General features: G+C 34.0%; 1 protein-coding gene across 2 annotated transcripts in view; it reads left to right on the forward strand.

Annotated features, from left to right (window-relative positions):
- LOC143247726 (POU domain, class 3, transcription factor 4-like) overlaps positions 1-23,255 on the forward strand; it is a 41,494-nt gene extending 18,239 nt beyond the window's left edge. The window contains exon 2 of one of the 2 annotated variants that reach the window (XR_013026689.1): positions 22,563-23,255. The gene's annotated coding sequence lies outside the window, so the exon portion shown is untranslated. The remainder of the gene's footprint in view (positions 1-22,562) is intronic. The other variant, XM_076496158.1, reaches the window with a different exon arrangement.
- Positions 23,256-23,610: the final 355 nt, after the last annotated feature.

Consider the following 23,610-nt stretch of genomic DNA (forward strand, 5'->3'; position numbering starts at 1 on the left):
ATATAGAAACGTTTAGTTTCAAGAACTAAGAAGGAACCATATATTTTATTACACTGACATCCTTCGTTAAGATGGACTGTGTAAAATAGATTGTCTTATAGAATACTGATGTATACCAAGAGATAGATTGTCTTATAGAATACTGATGTATACCAAGAGATAGATTGTCTTATAGAATACTGATGTATACCAAGAGATAGATTGTCTTATAGAATACTGATGTATACCAAGAGATAGATTGTCTTATAGAATACTGATGTATACCAAGAGTCATTCTTTCTAACCTAGCCTGGTATGGCCAGGTGTTTCAGGCGCTTGACTAGTCATCTGAGGGTCACGGGTTCGAATCCTTGTCGCACAAAACATGCTCGCCCCATCAACCGTGGGGGCGTTCTAATGTGATGGTCAATCGTTGGTAAGAGAGTAACCCAAGAGTTGGCGGTGGGTGGTGATGACTAGTTTCTTTCTTTGTAGTCTTACACTGCTAAATTAGGGACGGCTAGCGCAGATAGCCCTCAAGTAGCTTTGCGCGAAGTTGAAAAACAAACAAACAATCTTTCTAACCTAGTGCCCTGTGTATTGTTTGCCACGTCGAGCCCTAAAACTAACTGTCATAAAGATTTTCGAACATTAACCATAATAAAAATATAAACGACAAAGCAATTCTTATGTTGTAATTTCATTCTCAATCTCACTTTAGCTTTAAGGCCTTGCAATGGTCAAGCGTGTTAAGGCGTTCGACTCGTAATCCGAGGGTCGCGGGTTCGAATCCCGGTCGCACCAAACGTTCTTGTCCTTTCAGCCGTGGAGGCGTTATAAGGTGAAGGTCATTCCCACTATTTGTTGGTAAAAGAGTAGCCCAAGAGTTGGCGGTGGGTGGTGATGACTAGCTGCCTTCCTTCTAGTCTTACACTGCTAAATTAGAGACGGCTAGCGCAGATAGCCCTCGTGTAGCTTTGCGCGAAATTCAAAAGAAACAAAACACTTTAGCTTTTTCTTGTTCCCTCAGCAAACAACAACAAAAAAAAACAAGTGGATGATTTTTCATAATAAGTTGGTGCTATTTGATAAAATAATACCAGCTTTTAGCCTCTTTTTAACACTTACCTAAATACAGTTATTAAATGTATGTATATATCATCAGGTAAAAATACAGGTGCTCTGCCTAACTTAAGTACATAGCGCAAACTGTTTCCGAAGTCACTCGAATATTTCTGTTTAAACCACTTCGGACAACGTATACCGCAGGTTAATGTGCGAATCACGAAGCGTTTATCAGAAAAGCGTCCCCAATAAAGGACCTTGAAAACCTTGGTTAGAAACCGGCCTATTATTATAGTACCGGAACAACCAGTTTGAGGATTGCATAATTATTTTCTGTTTCAAAAGAAAACTAGAACCGCCAAGTAATTAGTGGGCAATAAAGAGTCTAAAGATAATTGAGGATCAGGCTTCTTCATTGCAAACTTTTATTTTTTCGCTTGTGAACCTTACACAGTTGTATTCAAAGAGTGTAAATACATATTTGTTTGTTTATTTTTTCTCGCTGATGATTTAGCCGTAGGTCTGGAGCCTTATAACGTTAAATATCTAGTTTCGACTCACAGTAGGCAAATCACAAACAGCCCACTATGTAGTTTTGTGCTTAACAACAAACAAACTTTTGTTTTATTATTAATATATATCATGTTAAAGTAAATGAGTAACAGTGTTAAATAGTCCTTTTGGTCTGGGATGGTTAGGTAGTTAGGGTGCTCGAATCGTAATCTTAAGATCGCAGGTTCGCATCCCGTCACACCAAATATGCTCGCCCTTTCACTCGCTGGGGCGTTATAATATTACATTCAATCCCACCATTTGTTGGTTAAAAAGTAGCCTAAGAGTTGGCGGTGAGTGATGATGACTAGCTGCTTTCCCTCTAGTCCTATACTGCTAAATTAGAAAAGGCTAGCGCAGATAGCTCTCGTGTAGTTTTGCGCGAAATTCACAAAACAAACAAATAGTCTTCTCCTTAAGTTTGTTGGGTTGTGACACACAAAACTGATGATAAACCCCTCACCTCACCAGCTTAACCCAGTTCATATCGTATCAGCTGCTGTAAGCAACATGTTAATATCAGTAGCTTCCCAACCACTATTACAACTGCCGAATTCCAACCAACCTAAAGATCCCTGGTGGTGGGCGAAAGTCTTCGGCACCATTGTACATAACAGATATAGTGCGGATTACGTAATCACTATTCTCACTTTCACTCAAAAGTTCATACTAATACTTGTTTTTTTGTTTGTTTTTTTTTTGGAATTTCGCACAAAGCTACTCGAGGGCTATCTGTGCTAGCCGTCCCTAATTTAGCAGTGTAAGACTAGAGGGAAGGCAGCTAGTCATCACCACCCACCGCCAACTCTTGGGCTACTCTTTTACCAACGAATAGTGGGATTGACCGTCACAGTATACGCCCCCACGGCTGGGAGGGCGAGCATGTTCAGCGCGACAAGGTCGCGAACCCGCGACCCTCGGATTACGAGTCGCACGCCTTACGCGCTTGGCCATGCATACCAATAATTAACACAGTGATAAAAGCAAAGTATCTTTTTATAAATTAACTCTCTTTTGTTTCTATCAGTGTTTATTTGTCGTTATTTTTTTTATAAAAAAGTACTACAAATGCATTTAAAATATTTTGTTAGAATATAACATTTTCATTGTTACAAAATCTATAAATAACCTCACCAATAAGCAATAAAAGGCAAAATATATTATTCAAAGTTTCTCTGAGAGTAAATTTCACTGAAAAATATGACTGGAAGATATCTTTTTTTCTTTTTTTTATCCGTTACTATTATTTAATGTCATATTGTAAGGCTTCTTCTAATAACAGCACAACTCAAACCCAGTAACCCACACACTGTTTGGGTAATTCTAACAAGTCTAATTATGAACGATTAAAATGCCAAAGTTAAACAATAATGATTGAATTTTTGTGGTTAATAAAATATGGTGCAACCCCTGTAAATACGTTGTTGTTAGTATACTGTTAATAACCATAGTTGAAGTCGCTGCTCTTAATTACAATAATAATAATTGAATATTTCGAAAAGTGGCCGTTATAACGTTTACTGTCTTTCGTAAAGTGTCTGTTGTTGGTAGATTAACACAATTATAAAAAACAAACTTCAAAAGAAAATATCACAAGACCTTCGCTTACGTCTTTCTTAGCTTTCCAGTTATCCTCACATGATCGTTACGCCTTTGAGGAAGGGTCGACACCAGCATTCTTATTAGACCTTGAGTATTCTCCGTCAAGGAAACTCTATGTAGGGTCAACCCTCGTTTCTGACTGGCACAATAACAGACAGCGCCTTTAGTGCTAAGGCGAAACGCCTATATTTGCCTGTCTCTTTTACGCTTCGAAGCCAGCTGATTTAATACTATTTAAGAAGTCGTTTCTGAAATAAATGATTTCGATGTTTCTGTGATTGGCGAAGATAATTAATTAATCGTTAAAATATTAAAGTAAAAATCATGTGTTTCTTATTTTAAACATGATCATGTAACTTATAAATAAATCGTTGGTCCTTTTCTGCTTTCCGTGGTAGAACTTGAGCTCTATTTATACTTTTTAAAATCATAACACAGGGTAATTTTTAAAGTTTTACATAACTGAAACGTTTCGTCATTAATAGTGTATAATACAATACTTAAAACAAAGCAATGAATATTGATACTAAAATGTTATTTGTTAGTTAATGTTCACCTAATTTAATTTATATATTTAAGTACAAAAAATAAACATACCAAATTCATTCAATTGGTTTTACTATAAAAATTCATTTAACTACTCTCAAGGTCGTCAACTAAACTATACTGACTTAGTGAAATCAAATTATTCGTTAAAAATTTGTTTGTTTTTTAATTTTGTGCAAAGCTACACGGGGGCTACCTGCGCTAGCCGTCCCTAATTTAGCAGTATTAGACTAGCGGGAAGGCAGCTAGTCATCACTACTCGCTGCCAATTCTTAGGCTAATCTTTTACCAACAAATAGTGGGGATTGACCCTCACATTATAACGTCCCACGGCTGAAAGGGCGAGAATGTTTGGTGTGACGAGGATTCGAGCCCTTGGCCCTCAGATTACGAGTCGAGCGCTCTAACCACCTGGATATGCCAGGTCATCTTTAAAAACGTCATCAGACTATTAGAAATTAATAACATTTCTAACATACAGTCAAATAGCTAAAACTAATATATATAAGTAAACAGTTTTCGTAATTCAGTACCTACTAAACATGTTAATAATTTGTGAAATAAGCACGTGACTACTTATTGTTCTATTTACTGTTATACATATACGTTACATACCGTCCTATTCATTAGCTTTATCAAACACGTGAGTTTGATGATACATAACTGCTTTCACACATTCACACACTAACAACAAATTTCTTTCAGCAGCCACGTTTCATTACATGAAATGAATTAGAAAAATTATTCAACAGTTCAAATCAGAATTTACGCTTAAATAAAATATTTGGAATGTTTATAATGTAAAGAATTACAAGATCAAAATATCTAGCCTCTGAGTTCACCATATTCATGAGAAAATGTAAATCAGCGTATGATAATATAATTATTAAAATTATTATATCTATTTTCTCTGGTTAGTTACAGTACCGTATTATATCTTCTGTTTCCATTTTTAAATAGTTATATCTCAATCGTTTGTTTATTCAAAAATTTATAAACCTACCACGGTTTCTGTCGCTGTTTCAATCACGTGATATTCTCAATATTATTTTAAACTTCTACTAAATAATGGCCCAGCATGGCCAGGTGATTAGGGCGCTCGACTCGTAATCTGAGGGTTGCGAGTTCGACTTCCCGTCACGTTAAACACGCTCGCCCTTTCAGCCGTGTGTGCGTTATAAGTGCGGCCAATCCCACTATTCGTTGGTAAAAGATTAGCCTAAGAATTTGCAGTGGGTGATGATGACTAGCTGCATTCCCTCTAGTCTTACATTGCTAAATTAGGGACGGCTAGCGCAGATAGTCTTCGTGTAGCTTTGCGCGAAATTCAAAAACCAAACCTGAATAATAGTTATAATATTAACTTACATTCAATTTTCAATCTACTTTATTTTAGAAATAAACCAATAACTTACAACGATATTATTTCCCCTAAGCTAGATGGACCATTCTGAAAAAAAAAACCAAAAAAAAAAAACCAGTGACATTATTGAAAGTGTGCTTAATAAAAGCTTTAGAAATGAAAATATAATTTATTGAATGAATACGTTTGTGGAACAACAAACATAAATAACAATCAAACCTAATCAGGCAATTCATTTCGCTTTACTTTAAATTTCAGTTTTCATATATATATCTATCTCAAAACAAACGTTTTTTTCTCGCTTTGAAAATTGTTTAACATGCAGCTTATTAATAAATTTAATCACTGAAATACGTTACATCATCTGTTTTAACACATCGGATATTTTTCACACGTAACATAACATTTAGTCATTGCGACCCTGAATTCCGTTACTACTGTCTACTGGGTCGGACTATGCGTTTTTGTACCACTTATCCAATTACAGTAGGCAAGCTACAAGTTAAACGTCGTACGTTACAACCTGACATTAACATAGGTTGCGCTTTTAGTACTAACAAAGAAAGCCAGACTGTCCTACGTTTCGAAACCACTTGGTTGGCTCAGCATGGCCAAGCGCGTTAAGGCGTGAGACTCGTAATCCGAGGGTCGCGGGTTCGCATCCCCGTCGCGCCAAACATGCTCGCCCTTTCAGCCGTGGGGGCGTTATAATGTTACGGTCAATCCCACTATTCATTGGTAAAAGAGTATCCCAAGAGTTGGCGGTGGGTGGTGATGACTAGCTGCCTTCCCTCTAGTCTTACACTGCTAAATTAGGGACGGCTAGCACAGATAGCCCTCGAGTAGTTTTGTGCGAAATTCAAAAACAAACAAACAATCGAAACCACTTGAATTTAAAATTATTTTGTAAGCAAGCCATTTCTGATTGTAGGTAATATATATCTATTACCACATGAAGTGTGGTATTCTACCTGTACATAAAAATACTGTCATACGTCAGCAACTAAAAATGTAGCCTTTTATAAATAGAATTTATGGACAAAAAATATGTGTACCTTCTTTAATTTTATATGTAGAGCGTATAAGGCATAAAGGTGAAATTTCCAACATATTTTTTGTAAACAGGAAATGGGAGTCACGGGTATGAAATCAACTGCTCAATTAAGCACGTTCAAAGTAATATTTCTACAAAGTGAGGAAAAGAACCATTACAAACTAAAGTTAAACAAAGGGATGTCGTTTGGTTTGTTTTGAATTTCGCGCAAAGCTACACGAGGGCTATCTGCGCTAGCCATCCCTAATTTAGCAGTGTAAGACTAGAGAGAAGGCAGTTAGTCATAACCACCCACCGCCAATTGAAGGATGTAGCAATGAAAAAACTTCTTCTATTCAGCTGTAAACAGCTCTATCTAGTCAGCTGGAAAAGTTATAGCAAAAAATAAGCACATAAAGAAAAAAGACAAGAAGCAAGTAAGAGATCTGACAAGTTTATTAGATTCATATTTTAACTTCGTTTTTTTAATTTTAATAAAATTAATCTTCAAACAAAAATAAGAAGGATAAGTATTGAAAGGCGAGTGCCTGAAGGAACACAATTAATACTAAAATCATATACACAATTGAGATCGGAAAGTGCAGAATATTATTATATTTATCTTAACAAACTAAAGTATTTCATATTATAATACTTCTTCGGTTAATCAACGACTTACTTGTTGCATGTAATTGATAACCTTATGTTAGTGAAGTCACATATCCCTCGTCACGCTAGGTATCCTTCAACATCCCAACAGAAACAAATGATACTTACCTTTTTTCTTCCCATTATGACATGAATTTTATTGAAGGATGATTCTTAAAGGCAAATTACAGTTGTCTGTTTCGGAAATGATTTCTGATTTGTATTTCCTTTATGTGATCAAAAGTGAGACTCAATAATTTCGCCACAGTTTTGTTTGCGGCTACCAAAACGAAGTGTCACATTTCCAGTGTGCAAATCTAGAGCAAGCACATTAGATGTCTAAATGTTCCTATCAAGACTCTTCCTTCTCTCATTTTTCATTCCTTTATGAATGTGTAAGGTTTTAACAGTCATTGATGTTTAGACAGTCAGTACTTACACCAGTGTTTTATGTCCATAGGAAGTATTTTGGGTGATAGTATGGAGTGGATGTGACTACAAGGCTTTTGTGAAGTGAATAAATTATTCAATCCAGAAACTCACCACTAATTTACCCCACCGAGTAGATGAACAGCCACGTTGGCGTGAATGTTAAGGATTTCGGTTATAGCCAGAATAAAACAGTACCTTATCAGTATTGTAACAACCCATTTTCACTTCATTCGAATAAGAGCCTAACGACCGAGATAACCCCCTCTCCCTCACACCCACTTCCTGGCAGTTAATACCTTCACGTAAGTTTCCTCCCTGTCTGAACAAAAGTCAAGTTTTCTTACGGCCTTCCCTCCCCGTCCGCTGACAGAAACACGAGAGAGTACGTTTAATGTGTTTGTGTGCGTGTGTGTTGGCAATACTTTAACTACTTTTTATAAGACAAATATAGTGAATGATAGAGCTATAATTTTACATATTTAGTATTTTCAACATGAACATCACCTTATGAGATACATATATGGTAAATAATTAGGTCAAAAAATTAACAGAGAAAGTACCTAACTAAAGAAACAATACATATAATCGTTATAAGTAACATTGCAAGGAAAGTATATTTTATTAATTATGCTTATCAATAGGTTTATGTTTAGTTTCACTCTATGTACGTCACTCACTCTTATTGAAAACTAACGTAAATCCTTAATCTAGAACTGTTGGATAAAAGAAGAGCAACTAGTCAATATCTTTCACCTACACCCTATTCTTGACCGAATAATGGAATTCACAATTATAGCGTTGCTACAACCTAAAGTACGAAATACGTTGAACAGCTTATTGAAATTCGAACATTGGACCCATTGTTATACAGTTCGGCACAAACCTCTATGTCACTTCCGCTCCACAGATATACAGATGCGTCCCCTTGAAATAATTCGCTTTAATAAATACATGATAAAATAACTTCATGTTTTTAATGTTTCTCCTGTTTCGGAAGTTTATAGACTTTCACAACGTATAACATTAACAGCTTTAGCCTAATTTATTTTTCAGGAAGACATTAACTAATGTTATAACAAATCTTTAATGGGTTGATGATCTATATCCTTGGGAAACTATAATCTAATACAGACCTTTAAAAATTATTGTTTATCTTAAACTTTATTAACCTCTTAATGTATGATTGAATTAAACAGATAAACTTCTTGTTTTCTTAAATAAATAGTTAATTATGTATTGAACAATCTGGTATCGCATTGTGCTATCACTTACTAACAAGTTAAAGTTTGTTTCTATTTCCATAACTCCTATCACTATTGAGACACTCACCAATTTAAACGATAACATTTCTTCAACCACTACTTCTATTAGTCAGTATTACCTGTATCATCATTACTCCTACCTGATTATCACAGTTTATCTTCTTCAATCTGCTATATCTTCTATGATTATTTCTATCAACAATCTTCTTCTAACAATGGTACTTCTATCACTGTCCTTCTATGATTGTTCCAATTTGTCCATGTGTCTTCTGTCACTACTTCTATCAATAAGCCTTATATAACCATGATACTCCTATCACTGCTCCTTCTTTGACTGTTCCAATTTGTCCATGTGTCTTCTGTCACTACTTCTATCAATAAGCCTTATATAACCATGATACTCCTATCACTGCTCCTTCTTTGACTGTTCCAATTTGTCCATGTGTCTTCTGTCACTACTTCTATCAATAAGCCTTATATAACCATGATACTCCTATCACTGCTCCTTCTTTGACTGTTCCACTTTGTCCATGTGTTGTTCTTCTGTCACTACTTCTATCAATAACCTTATATAACCATGATACTCCTATCACTGCTCCTTCTTTGACTGTTCCAATTTGTCCATGTGTCTTCTGTCACTACTACTTCAATAACCTTATATAACCTGATATATAACCATGATACTCTTCTATCACTGCTCCTTCTTCCTTTCTTTGATTGTTCCAATTTGTCCATGTGTCTTCTGTCACTACTTCTATCAATAAGCCTTATATAATCCATGATACTCCTATCACTGCTCCTTCTTTGACTGTTCCAATTTGTCCATGTGTCTTCTGTCACTACTTCTATCAATAAGCCTTATATAACCATGATACTCCTATCACTGCTCCTTCTTTGATTGTTCCAATTTGTCCATGTGTCTTCTGTCACTACTTCTATCAATAAGCCTTATATAACCATGATACTCCTATCACTGCTCCTTCTTTGACTGTTCCAATTTGTCCATGTGTCTTCTGTCACTACTTCTATCAATAAGCCTTATATAACCATGATACTCCTATCACTGCTCCTCATTTGACTGTTCCAATTTGTCCATGTGTCTTCTGTCACTACTTCTATCAATAACCTTATATAACCATGATACTCCTATCACTGCTCCTTCTTTGACTGTTCCAATTTGTCCATGTGTCTTCTGTCACTACTTCTATCAATAACCTTATATAACCATGATACTCCTATCACTGCTCCTCATTTGACTGTTCCAATTTGTCCATGTGTCTTCTGTCACTACTTCTATCAATAACCTTATATAACCATGATACTCCTATCACTGCTCCTTCTTTGATTGTTCCAATTTGTCCATATGTCTTCTATAACTACGTTTATTGTTTTCATTTTAATACTATCTTAGGGTTGCAATGAATTTTGTGTAAGTTGTCTACTTTCAATAGTTGTAACGATTTTTTTCATTACTTCTTTCATCACCAATTTTGTAATTAGTTTTTACGCCACTAAAGTTGTCTGTAAATTTTTATTCATTATTACTTGTACTTACATAATGTACCGCAATTTCAATTACTTCTTCCATTTGTTACCTCACAGTACTATTAAATAGAGTTTTTGTCACCATTTTGTTTTTTGTTGTTTTTGCTACTGCTTTTATCCTATCTAGATATTGCTGTTTTTTCTATCACGTATATTTTAGTATTTAACACATGACTACTTATATATGTTATTGTTTTTCTTATTCACCGATAAAACTATCAGCTAATTGGTTTTTGTTCATTCCAACCCTTTCTGTATTTATTAATAAGTGTCATTGCTTAGATTTCTACAGAATTAGTTTCCGAAAGTATAACTGTTTAAGATAAACCAGTTTTGTTGAGTTCGAATCAGGTTTAAGGATATTTGATAAAGTCATTCTTAGTACATTTAGAAAAAAAATTAAACTATTAGATATTAGTATCGTCGAAGCATGGTCAGTTTGATGATTTATATCAGCACTGAATTTCTGACCCACATAATAACAGTATATTGTCCATCAACGTAATAAATAATACCCAAACTTATACTTTCATAACAGCAGACCGTCTCGTAGACGAGCTATGTAGACAGATTATCTCTGTACAAACACTGGTAACAAGGGAAACCCAACTTCCTTTACAACTTTTGTTCAGAGCATCTGTTTGTAGGGGTCCTGCCATTTCCGAAACATGTATCAACAGGAGAGTTAAGAGTCTTTCCTTCTATTAGTATAGGTGGAGAGCACATGACAGATCTTACAAACCTGTTCATAATGCCCACAGGTTAGGCTTAGTGTTAGTGTCTCTTTAGATAGCACAAAGATATTTTTTATTATATAAATGTTGTTCCCAATCAGAAATTTAAAGCCAGGGAAAACTTATTGAAGGTTTCAAAGATTCTTTACTGAAACCGTCTTTAGTTCTCCGCTAAAGCAGGATATGGAGTGGAATATATTGGGAAGCTAAAATATTCATTAAATATAGTATAAATTAAATTTCAATAGTGGTGAGAAAACTTGAGAAATCGATAATAAACAAATAGATGAGATATTTAGGGTTAAGTTATTTAATACCATTGATGGGCATAGCACAGATAGTCCATTATTTACAAGAACATGAATACCAGTGCTGAATTATTAGGTACAGAGATAAGACTGAAAGTTTCTTAAGTGATGAGCATCATCAGTACATGACAAATACCGAAACAATTATCCATTCAGAGGTCTGTAATATGTATCTTAGCAAGAGTATGAATAAATGGGTAATCATAAAGGAAGCTAATGTTATTTTCCGAAAAATCAGGTTTGGTGACAACTTACAAAATACAATAATTCTGAAAAGCAAACCATATTGGTATAAAATACTTAGTTTTTAGATAATTCTATCAGATTTAGAGGTTGAAAAATAAGTTTTGTTGTTATTCCTGTAAGAGGAACAAAGTAGACGAGTTCATGGCTGTAGTTGGCATAAAAGACTGTAATGAAATTACTGAGACGTATTTAGGTTTAGAGAACACTGACAATAGGAGTTATTTAAAAATTAGAGTAATAGGTGTTCAGAAAGAGAGACTGTTATGGTTCTTTTTATAAAAGATGAACTGAAGACTGTTGGAACCGAAGACAAAAATGGAAATCAAGAAGTTGAATCTGTGTAGTTAAGAAACGGGTATTTCAAAGGTATATTAAAGTTTCAATTAGAAAAGTGTTATAGGAGAATTTTTGCAGTTAAGAAAGCTTTCACTGTTTAAACATTTTGAAATACATTATGCCAATAATAAATTGTATAATGGAATCAGCGTTGTTGTTATGAGAAAATCCTTTGACTGATGTTATATGTAGTCAAATAGTGTAGAGAAGGAGATTTATTGAAATGTTTCAGGATGATTTTCTGTACAAAATAGCCAGAAAGCCAACTAGAGATGATGTTATTTTAGACTAGTCGCCAAAGATGAAGTGAGTAAGCATTATGGGAAGAGTAATCATTTTATAAATAAGTTTGCTATTTTGCTGAATGTTGCGATAAAAATAAAATTTTAGATCCTAATTTCTAGACAGTCAGTTTTATCTATTAAGACAATATGCGTCTATTGAGACAACTTGTATATATTGGTGTAATGATTAAAAACTCTGGAAATGATTTGTAAAAAGTTAAAGAAAATAAATTGCTTTGTACTCACGGTAGGCATGTTCCAAGAAAGAGGAACAGGATAAGAGTGAATATCAAATCCATATAGGAAAAAATTAAGGATAAATGTCATATCAAGAAGCTAAATTGAAAGGAAAAGTGTGAACTTAAAACGTCATATTCACATTGATTGGGAAAAGACTAGTTATTTATATTTTGAGTGGTTAGATGAGAGGAATTAAAAGGGTATTATTATGGAGTCCAGTCAAAGTGGATCCATTTTACTAGAAGAGTACCTTAGGGTGCAGTGATGGTGTCTTCGCATTTTCTTATATGCATTAACAATATTGATAGAAGTACAATTAGTGAATCAGTTGAATTAGCTGATGAGATTATATTCTGTATATTTCTAATTATATTGAGAATATTGGAATAGTACAGAATAACTTGAATCAATTAGTAAATTAGACAAATTTTTGACAAATGACCTTCATTTATAGAAGTGCAACGTAATGCATTTAAATTATCATAACTTGATGATGGGAGCCTACTTAAGAACGTAACTGAAGATAATTTAGTTTAACACATTGGTAGAAAAGTCATTCAAGTCACTAAAATAGTGCTCTTTTGCTATTAATAAAACTGGTAGAGTTTTAGAGTTTATTTATAACATTATCGATCATAAATCAAAAGAGGTAGTTATCTCTTGCTACAAATAACCAAATAACTAAATCCTGTTTTGGTCTCCCTATCTAAGAAAGGATACTGATTTATTGAAAATGATTTAGAAAAGAGCTCCTGGGATAGAAGGGTTATCGTATAAAAATAGTTAAAATTTTCTTATTTTATATTGAGAAAAAAAAGGCAAGATGTGACTTTACTGGTGTTTATATTATCTAGCAGATCTGTAAGATTTATAGTTGCTGCATTCTGAAAACATTGAGATTAAAAGACACAAGTTTAAGGTTTTGAACAAATAGATACGTTCCAGTTACGATTATTTTATTTTTGATATGGCTATTTATTAGTTTATGAAGTGAACTATCGTCGGCAGTACGAGAGGCTTGCACTTAACATAAGTACGAGATGAAAATGAGGATGACTTCTTGAAAAATGTGTGTTTTTCTTAAGGAAAAGTCACATCGGACTAGTTGTTGTTTCCACCGAGTGGAATCAAAACCTTGAGTCTAGCGTTGTAAATCTAAAGACTAACCTTTGTGCAAACGGGGGGAGGACACCTGAAATATAAAAGTGGGTTTATATTTTAATCAAATATTTGTTTGTTTGTTGTAAAGCTCAAAGCTACACAATGAGCTATGTGCGTCCTGCTTACTACGAATATCGAAACCCAGTTTTTAGCGTTATAATGCGCAATCATACCGTAATCTTCTCAAAGGACCAAGTGGTCCCTTGTTCTTGTCACCACTACTGATCCATCCCCATCCCAGTATCGTAGCGGTAAATCTCTAGACTTAAAACAAAAACAAAAAAAGGTTTTAATACCATTGATGGGCGTAGCACAGACAGTCCATTATTTACAAAAACATAAATTCCAGTGCTGAATTATTAGGTACAGAGATAAGACTGAAAGTTTCTTAAGTGATGAGCATCATCAGTACATGCCAAATACCGAAACAATTATCCATTCAGAGGTCTGTAATATGTATCTTAGCAAGAGTATGAATAAATGGGTAATCATAAAGAAAGCTAATGTTATTTTCCGAAAAATCTGGTTTGGTGACAACTTACAAAATACAATAATACTAAAAAGCAAACCATATTGGTATAAAATGCATAGGTTTTATGTAATATTATTTTTGACACTCTAAAATAAACAAACGGTTTCCGAAGTTAAAAAAAAGCTTATATCATTAAGATTTTCGATACATTTGGGTACAGAACGGTATTTCTTATTTTGGGTTATTCTTCTCGAATTTATAAAACTAGCATAAAATTGGCTATCGCTTCTCAAAAAACATTCATTACCCGAGCACCATTGAAGTGGTATGCTTGTTGTTTACGTTTCCAATGCCACCTTGTGTCGGATGTAGCTAACTTTATCCACTAAAATAACCTGCACTTAAATTTACAAAATGCCAGTAGGTGACTTAATGTTTGTATTCTATTTACATAGCATTGTAGCTTGGTCTCTAATAAGTTCACAGATGTCAGAGGATTACGAACTGCTGGTGCTGGACAAGGAAGCTTACCAAAGTATTGTTTCCCCTCACTGAGCTGAGGAAACCAAAATATTAGCAGATGTCACGAGAAGGTCTCCTATGCCATTACATCACGTCCAGCAGCTTGCATTGTAAGAGCTACACCAACAAAAGGATCAGGTGTTGTTGTTTTAGATCATATATTTTACCACGCATACATACAGAAAACTGGGAATTCTTTCTTTTACTAAATGTCTTGAGTTTGCGCTCATGGCATGAGTGGATCCAGAAGGTGATATTTGTGTCTGAAATACCCACTATTTGTCTGTTTTCAAGTTTATCAGATGGTATTTTTGTAATATCATATTTATGGTTGGAGGTAATCGAATACTGTCTATTGTAGTAGGAAGCAGTCAACTAGGATGTAGTCTGACGTCTGTTTTATTTTACAAGCTTGTATAATGGTCTTTCCCTATTTCTGCCACAAGTAGTTGACGGTTACAATTTCTTGTGGCGATTGCATTCCATTTAGATTGCAATTATTAATAGATTTTGTAATGGAAGTCCTTGAGCAACCGGGGCAAAGAAACAACATTTGTTAATAACACTCCTGCCAGTCGGGGACCGATAATAATGTTTTTACCTGCTGTTCTGCTAACTGTCTATGATATAAATGTATTTCTCTATTTATTTAATTGAAGGAACCGCCTTACACATTTGTTTAGTTGTCGAATATACGCGCGAAGCTACTAGACGTCCATTTGCATTGGCCGTCCCTAATTCGAAAGTGATTGCTCAAGGGAAGGCAAATAGCCAACACCGCCCACTACCAACTCGTGGGCTATTCTTTACCAACGAATAGTGGAATTGACCGTCACATTGTAACGTTTTCACGTCTGAAAAGATGAATATGTTCGAAGACAGGTTTCGATTCCACGACCCTCAAATAGCGAGTCGATCACTCTAACCATCAAGCCATGCCAGGAAAACATGAAATATGCAAATAAATGGAGTTTTCTAAAAATGTATGAGGTTAATAAATTTTGTATTTATTATATCTCATGAGAAAGATATTTTACGGATATTTAGCTGTCTTGATAAACTAGATTGTATTGTTTGTCCGCCTTTAAGTATGTAATACACACTTTCCCATAAAAAAAAATAACAACAATGACACAGTATATAAAGCTAACGTTCAATTAGTTATGTTATTGGTTTAAATAGCCATTGGGAGATAATTTATTTTACATTCTACACTTTGAGTTTCTTCTATAGATCAGTTTGACTAATTCTAAACATTTTGTATACTATTTCCAATAAAGCTATCATATATTCAAGTGCCCGGCATGGCCATGTGGTTAAGGCACTCGACTCGCAATCCGAGGGTCGCGGATTCGAATCTCTATCACACCAAACATGCTCGTCCTTTCAGCCATGAAGGCGTTATAATGTGCGGTCAATCCCACTATTTGTTGGTAAAAGAGTAGCTCAAGAGTTGGCGTGGGTGGTGATGACTAGCTGCCTTCCCTCTAGTCTTACACTACTAAATTAGGGACGGCTAGCGCTGATAGCCCTCGTGTAGCTTTGCGCGAAATTCAAAACAAACCAGACCATATATTCAAGAGACTTAATATTATCTACATGTATTGATAAAACACACTTGATTCTTTGTTTTCAATTTACATATCCTGTAGGGATACAACAAAGTATATCATATGACAGATCCAGAACAAGCCTAATTCTTTCAAAACGTGTTTTAATGTTGCCTATGAACAGTTTACAAACGCTGACCACAAACCAAGAACAGCAAACCCTTCAAACTTCATAAAACAATAAGCACGTGAGATTCGAGTTTTTACGCCTGTCAACCGGTGTATGAACACACCTGGTCGCTGTTGTACAGATAGCACGTGCACAAACCTTGTGCTGCTCCAGTCTTGTGCAAGTCCATTCTTGGATTGTAAGAAGTGCTTTGCTAACATATTTAAACATTCAAAGGAAGTCGAACTCAGCAATATTTCTTCACCCACACACAGATGACGTAGTTTGAGTATTTTAACCTAAATACCTACTTAATAGTTTTAGCATCGTCCTAGAAATGTTACGGAGTAAAAATGTTTCATTTACATATAAATAAATGTTCAAATGATAAAATGTACAAGGCAGTTTTAGCATGTTTGGCGCGACGACGATGCGAACCCGCGACCCTCAGATTAGAAGTTGCACGCCTTAACACGCTTGGCCATGCCGGGCCCCAGTATTTCATCATGTTGAATTGTCTATGCTTCTTTGACAATATTTGATTACTATATAGGCTCAATTTCAAAAGGGCCGGCATGGTTAGATGGTTGTAATCCGAGGGTCGCAGTTTCGAATCTTCGTCACAACAAACTCGCTCGCCCTTTCAGCCATGGGGGCGCTATAATGTGACGGTCAATTCCACTATTCGTTGGTAAAAGCGTAGCCTAAGAGTTAACGGTGGATAGCTATAACTAGCTGCATCCCCTCTAGTCTTACACTGCTAAATTAGGGATGGGTAGTGCAGATAGTCCTCGTGCAGCTTTGCGCGAAATTCAAATCAAATTCAAATTGGATCCAATTTATCCAAAACTTGCATTTTGAGCTAACTAAAATATGACACTTTGTAAAGTTTTATTGGGACATCATTTTAATTGCAAATTCGTAAATATTCATGTTTCCTCAGAAACAAGTACTGTTTTTCTATTGTTTTTTTTTTCCAAACACTTTTTTTCTTTTAAACATGAGGCAATTCTACCATATTTTTATAAACTTATATAAAAGCTGGAATTATTTTATAAGTGTTGTTATGCCAATTCACCCTTTCTTGGGTTAAATTTCCTAGTTTAATCACAAACTGGAAGTACGGCATGGTTAGGTCGCGTAATCCCAATCCCACAAAACATGCTCGCCATTTCAGCCGTGGGGACGTTATAAAGTGACGGTCAATCCCACTATTTGTCAGTAAAGGAGTAGTCCAAGTTGGTAGTGGGTGGTGATGACTAGCTGCCTTCCCTCTAGTCTTATACTGCTAAATTAGGGACGGCTAACGCAGATAGCCCTCGTGTAGCTTTGCGCGAAATTCAAAAAACAAATACAAATTGGATCCAATTTATCCAAAACTTGCATTCTGAGCTAACAAAAATATGACACTTTGTGAAGTTTTATTGGGACATCATTTTAATTGCAAATTCGTAAATATTCATGTTTCCTCAGAGACAAGTACTGTTTTTCTATTGTTTCTTTTTTTCCAAACACTTCAATCGACCGGGTTATACTTTGGTGTAATACTCTTGGACAATTGTTTCATTTTGTTTGGTTAGGCCTTTTTTAAGGCAAAATTATATATTTTGGGCTTCTATGCGGCAATATTACAGCATTCAAGATGAAAATTTGCAAAAGCGTAAATTTTCATGCGGCCAACACAATGATATATAAAATAATTAGTATCACCCATTTCAAGGCTCACAAAAAAAATAATTTTGGAAGTTTGGTCAATTACTCAGCTACATTTGGACCAGTTTATATGGGCTTTGGTACAAAAATATTTTTTTATAAGTCCAACAGATTTACAAATACAAATTTTGGGTTTGCTTAGTTTTGATAATTATAAGTGGTTAAGATGCCCAAAAAAGCATAATTATAGGGTTTTGGTCAATTACTCCGCCGTATTTCAGCAGATTTACATGAGATTTAGTATCGAAATACTTCTTAAAAGTCCCATACATATACATACAAAAATGTTAGATATGGTTAAAAAAAAGGTTAAATGAACCTATAATTTTAAGGATTTTAGTTAATTACTTAGCCGTATTTCAGCAAATTTAAAAGAGATTTGAAATTATATATAAATAGAAGAATTGCAACAGGAAGAATGCAAACACTGCTGTTTGTAGATTTATGTGTAACATCATGAGATCGTTAGTCGTACGATATAAGTAGGAATGCTCTATTTCCTAAACATTATTATTACAGTACGAGAACGAAGTGAGAAATTCTAATAAAACGACCTTGCTTATAGTATTAAAAAAATATTTTAACACACACACAACGTATAATAAAGTGAGGTCACATGTTTATATATACTCAATAAGCAGGGTAGCGGTGCATGTAATTACCATTACATTTATAACACCTTAACTCCGTATTTAGGTATTGAATATATGGATTTTTGCTTCAGTAAATTATAAACCTTGAACGCTTCTCTCTAGACCTTTATTACGGGTGAAGATGTACTACTCAGAGGAGTTGATGTTTCACTTACTTAACTAAAGTAATTATCCTGTATATAGGAGCACTCTTTGCTATACACATCTATTTAAACCAATTGGCAACTACATGGCTTTTACTCGATCTATTTTCCAATAGTCAGTATAATCTTAATGGAATTATGTACGGTTGTGTATGGAAACGAAAGTTTGACGCTGTAAAATTGATTCTCTGGAACCTAAAATAAGGTATCGCTTAGAATCATAAGCTCTTTCTTATTTGTTTGCCTTATATAACTACGCATTCTTACATGGTTATGTTTTGCTGGTTTCTCATTGTTCAGTACGTATTCTGCTATACAATGGTTTTAACTCGCACAAAGAACTGTTTACTTGTATGGAAATTGAACAGAACATTCAAAACAAGTTAATGTATTAGGGCACATTTCATTAAACCTAGAAACCACTCTATTGCTTTCCTAAGGAAACAAAAGTTAGTCATCTTTACGTGCTAACCTGAACCAGTAAATTGCTCGCGTTCCCTGTTTCTGTATTTTACTCCTTGTATGCCTGTGTTAAAGCGCTGAATGTCTAGGGCTGATTTGTTTGCTATAATAACGTCTGTCAGGAACCCCGCTCAGGCACAAAGGACGAGTAGGTCTGCCTAACGTTCTTTTCTCTTTATTTGAGCTAATCTCCGATATGAGAGATTTGCACGTGCGTGTGGCACGAGAAAGTTTTTAGTGGCTATTAAACTCTATGATCGATGGCTGAGTGCCCAATAAGTAATGTTCTGTGTGTATATATATATATATTACCTGCGCTGTTGAAGTCTCACAAATAAGCAGCTCACGTAATATATACATCTGTATATGACCGGATATCCTTTTTTTTTGTCAACACTTCCAGCCACAACAGAGCAATAGCTATTCCTCTCTAGTATCAAAATTAAAATCCAATTTCATCGTTATATGAAATTAAAATGTATATTGTGTACATATAGTCTTATCGGTCGTCTTGGTCAAGTGATTCTGAGGAAAAACTTAAAAGGTCAACTAACTTGTAATGACTCTGAAGTCAACGGTATACCATAATTCTAAAGATAACATTATTGACCCGACTGTTTTGTTATATTTGCACACACACATATATGTACCAGGCGGAACAAAATATATAAATTAAACTGATCATGTCATACCTGCATTTTTTTTAGAAAGAAAATTCGACTTTGCATTGAGGCAAAGTGGGCGGTAGAGCGTTCAGTCGGGCTCGTATGTAAGTATACAAAACTATTGAACGATGATAGGGGGGTCGGGAGGCACTCTGCTAGCTTCAAGATCAACCTTGACTATTAAAATCGTTGAAAGATTAAACATTTTTACCTTTATTCTTTATATTTCTGCAAATAATATTTGTAAGATCAAAATAAAACATTAAGGTTGTTTGAAGATCAAAAGGCTATAGTGAAGTGTGACGTAGCTCCCAAATGTTACTGAGTTCACATTTTTCCTCATGGATAAGGCGTTCTTCCTTCACTAAAGTATTTATTTACCTGACTACTTATAGACATATAAAGAAACACAAGTCATTAGGAACTACAAATAAAATATGGATTTGTTTGTCTAGATAATGTTTCATAGAGATATTATGTTACTGATATTATGATATAATGTTATTGTAAAACTTCCTGTTTGTCGGTAGATCTTCCTGTTCCGTTTATTTGTCTCTCTGTTTACCACATTCATCTATCTGCCTGTTTACTTATTTATTCTAATTACGTTTCTCTACGTAATATGCTTAGATACGTGTTAATATTTACATCTCTCTATATACATATCTTATTTATTCTAATTATCTCTACATAATATGTTTATGTACTCCTTAATATTTACATCTTTCTATATACATATCTATGTTGCATGGCTGTTCGTTCACCTTGAATTCTGAAGTTGCAAATATAACTTAAAGATCTAATACATTCTTTCATTCGGATTATGTGATTAAAATTGTAAAGAAAATAACACGGAATAACAGGTAGAACATACAAACTGAACGGCGAACAAACTAAAACTAGGTTTTACTAGATTCAGGTTTTAGCTAATTTTCTTTCATTTATTTTCATAGTTTACAGATAATGAAACTAGCGGATTGTAGAATAATATGTTTGTGTATGAATATAAATACTTAAGTTTGCAGCTTTATATGTTGGAAGACTAAACAACTTTTATAAGCATTACTTATCGTTTACGGAAGGATTTTGATTTCCTAGTCAGTTTCTCTTTCCAGCGAGCTGTGCAGTGAAGCCTTTGATTGGGGTTTTAATCCGCACACGTGCCTGATTCAAGACTACAGTATTCAACTCTCTCACGTACACTGCCACTAAAGCTTCCATTTCAAATCCACGGACAATTAGACCTGATTTATTATATATGTATATAGTCAACTTTGCATAAAGATCAGTTCAGGAGCGCACATCAGTTTAGCCATATGTTCAACGTTATTTAGTGGATACTAGTGTAATGTTAGTCCACATATCGTGTACAAGAGTTAATTTTCATTGCATAAACTAAAAGAAACAACTAATGATTACGTAGTAAAACTACGCACGTTATGTACAATGGTGTTACTTTTTATATCTTTCAACTGATGTTTGTACTTTTATCTTCGATATAACATCGATTTTAAACTAAATGTCATCGATTAATATTAGTCTGTGAGCTAGAGTATTGTTTTAAAGCGAATCATCTCTCATACATAACTTTGAGTGTTGCCTGATATTGTCAACAGATGATTCTTGTATGTGATTTGACATCAGAAAATGTTTTTGATTAAGATACAAAAGTTTCGCTAAATAGTGAATTTTGATGATATACAAATAACTTTCTAATTTCTAAATAACAGGATGAAAGCAAAGGTTATCCTTTTCACTCAAATGCAAATGGGATGAGCTTTCTTACGATAATTGAATATTGTCTGTAAAATCAATTTAAAGTGTTTTATTACATTAATTATATGTGTTCTTTCTGTTTTGCTTATAAAATGTATATTCAGTGGAGATGTTTTGTAATGTTAATTAGGTGTATTTTGTCAGTTAAATTCACTGAAGAATTAATAAGTTAATTTTTCAAGGTTACAGGCTATATTAAAGTACTTAATTTAGAATAAATTAAAAATTATAAGTTTTAAAGGACTAAATACTTACCGTACTAATGTCGTGCATTGGTTTGTCAGTAATCATGCTGAAATAATTTAATTCTGTTATTAATTGTTGACTGATTAATTAACTATTAATTTAAACAATGTTTTACAATGGTTAGATAATGACTGTATTCAAATAATGTACATTTATTAAATGGTTATTGTATTTAATGTTTTACAATGGTTATCTAGAGGCAGTGCTCAAACACTTGTGTATTACTGTTTCGTGATTATACTCAAATAACTCTGAACTATAGTAGGTTTGTGGCCAATTTTTTTAAATTCCATTTGCTGTTATTCAGGATCACTGATTAAAGTGATATTTCCCGAAAACCGACTAAAAAACTAACTCGATAAAAAAAGAATAAATTGAATCTCAAGTTTTTCTCTCGCTAATAATCTCAGTTTTGGTGTTGGTAAAACAAAATATAATATTATAGTTTCGTTCGCTAGTTGTTACGTTACAACAATGTTACGTAATGTTTATAAATAATGTTATAAAAATAGTGAGGTAAAAATAAACATTACATTATTGTAACAATTGGAAAATAATTAATAATCAACAGAGCGTGCCAAGTTGTAGGTATTACTAATTGTGTGAAATATAGAAGATTCTAGGCCACTGTATATGTTACTTCCTCGGTCCTTGAAGTGCTTGCGAGAGAGAGAAATAAAAGGGAATTTAGCAAAATACGGAAACTCTTATATAACTCCACTACGCATAAATATCTTTTAGAGTTAACCATAAAAAAACCTTGTAAACCTGATTTAAATTTTCCCAGTTAAGACAGCATTTATTTTAATTAAATTTTAGTCAGTTATTTATGAATAATGTTTATGTATATTTCAGGTTCTGTGCTGCTTCGAGTGAATATAAGTTGTATTTGTCAGCGGTGACATCATTGTGGACATACACTTGTCTGAAGAACAACTGAAACTATAAATACTTTTTATTAGGTGTTGTACTGCTCTTTGTACTGAAGCACTAAAGTGAGTGATGTACTTATCCTGGCCTGCTACACTTATGGATTAGCAAACGTTTTGACACTTCTAAGTTAATCGTGTGGAAACTGAAATGTATTCTATGCGTGGATTCATCAGTCAGTTTCTCTTCAACTCTTAACTGTTATGTGAAACACAAACTCCGTATTTAGGGATATCATCTATATATATATAATAAAATAATGCTAATAATCGCAGGAAGTTTTAACTTAGCACTACTATGTTTTAATCAGAGCTTTTCAGAAAATATTGTGATCTATAAAATTACTTTTCAATCTCTAAGTTGCATGACGTAATTATGAGAATGTTTTGGTGCAACATGTATATGTTCTTCAACCATTGATAGCACTAATAAAGGTACTTTTATTCAAGAGTTGGTTATTCTTACTACAAACCCATTTTCAGGATCTTCTGTGTGCAGATAAAATGATTCTTACTTTTCTCTTATGCCTTACCTCAAAAAGTGTTTACACACTACTGATTAAAGCAAATCGTTAAATATATGGAAACTCTAAACTTTTTTGCAATTATAGTTATTATACGGGTCAATGTTTAAACATAAATTAGTTTCATGTTTATATACACGAATGTGCAAGTAAACTGACAGTCAACAAGTAATGGGAACTATCTAGAGTTAAACCAAAAGGTGTTTATTGTAAAGTATATATCTATTAATAAGAATTTTATTATAGTTCATAATATTACAACTGTTTGCAATTCTAATAAAAAGAATAAGAAAAACTGTCATTGTTTGTACATATTATTCCACAGTTGTTTAAAACCATTAGCACGTGCTACCCGCTCTAGGAAGATGGTATATCCCAATTTCGTCTTTAGATTTAATCATTTGCTAAGTTTCTGTTTTTGTAATCTCGTCAAGTTATTTTGTTTTCAGT

The sequence above is a fragment of the Tachypleus tridentatus genome, chromosome 1 (genome assembly GCF_004210375.1).
Source record: "Tachypleus tridentatus isolate NWPU-2018 chromosome 1, ASM421037v1, whole genome shotgun sequence".
NCBI classification, from domain to species: Eukaryota; Metazoa; Arthropoda; class Merostomata; order Xiphosura; family Limulidae; genus Tachypleus; species Tachypleus tridentatus.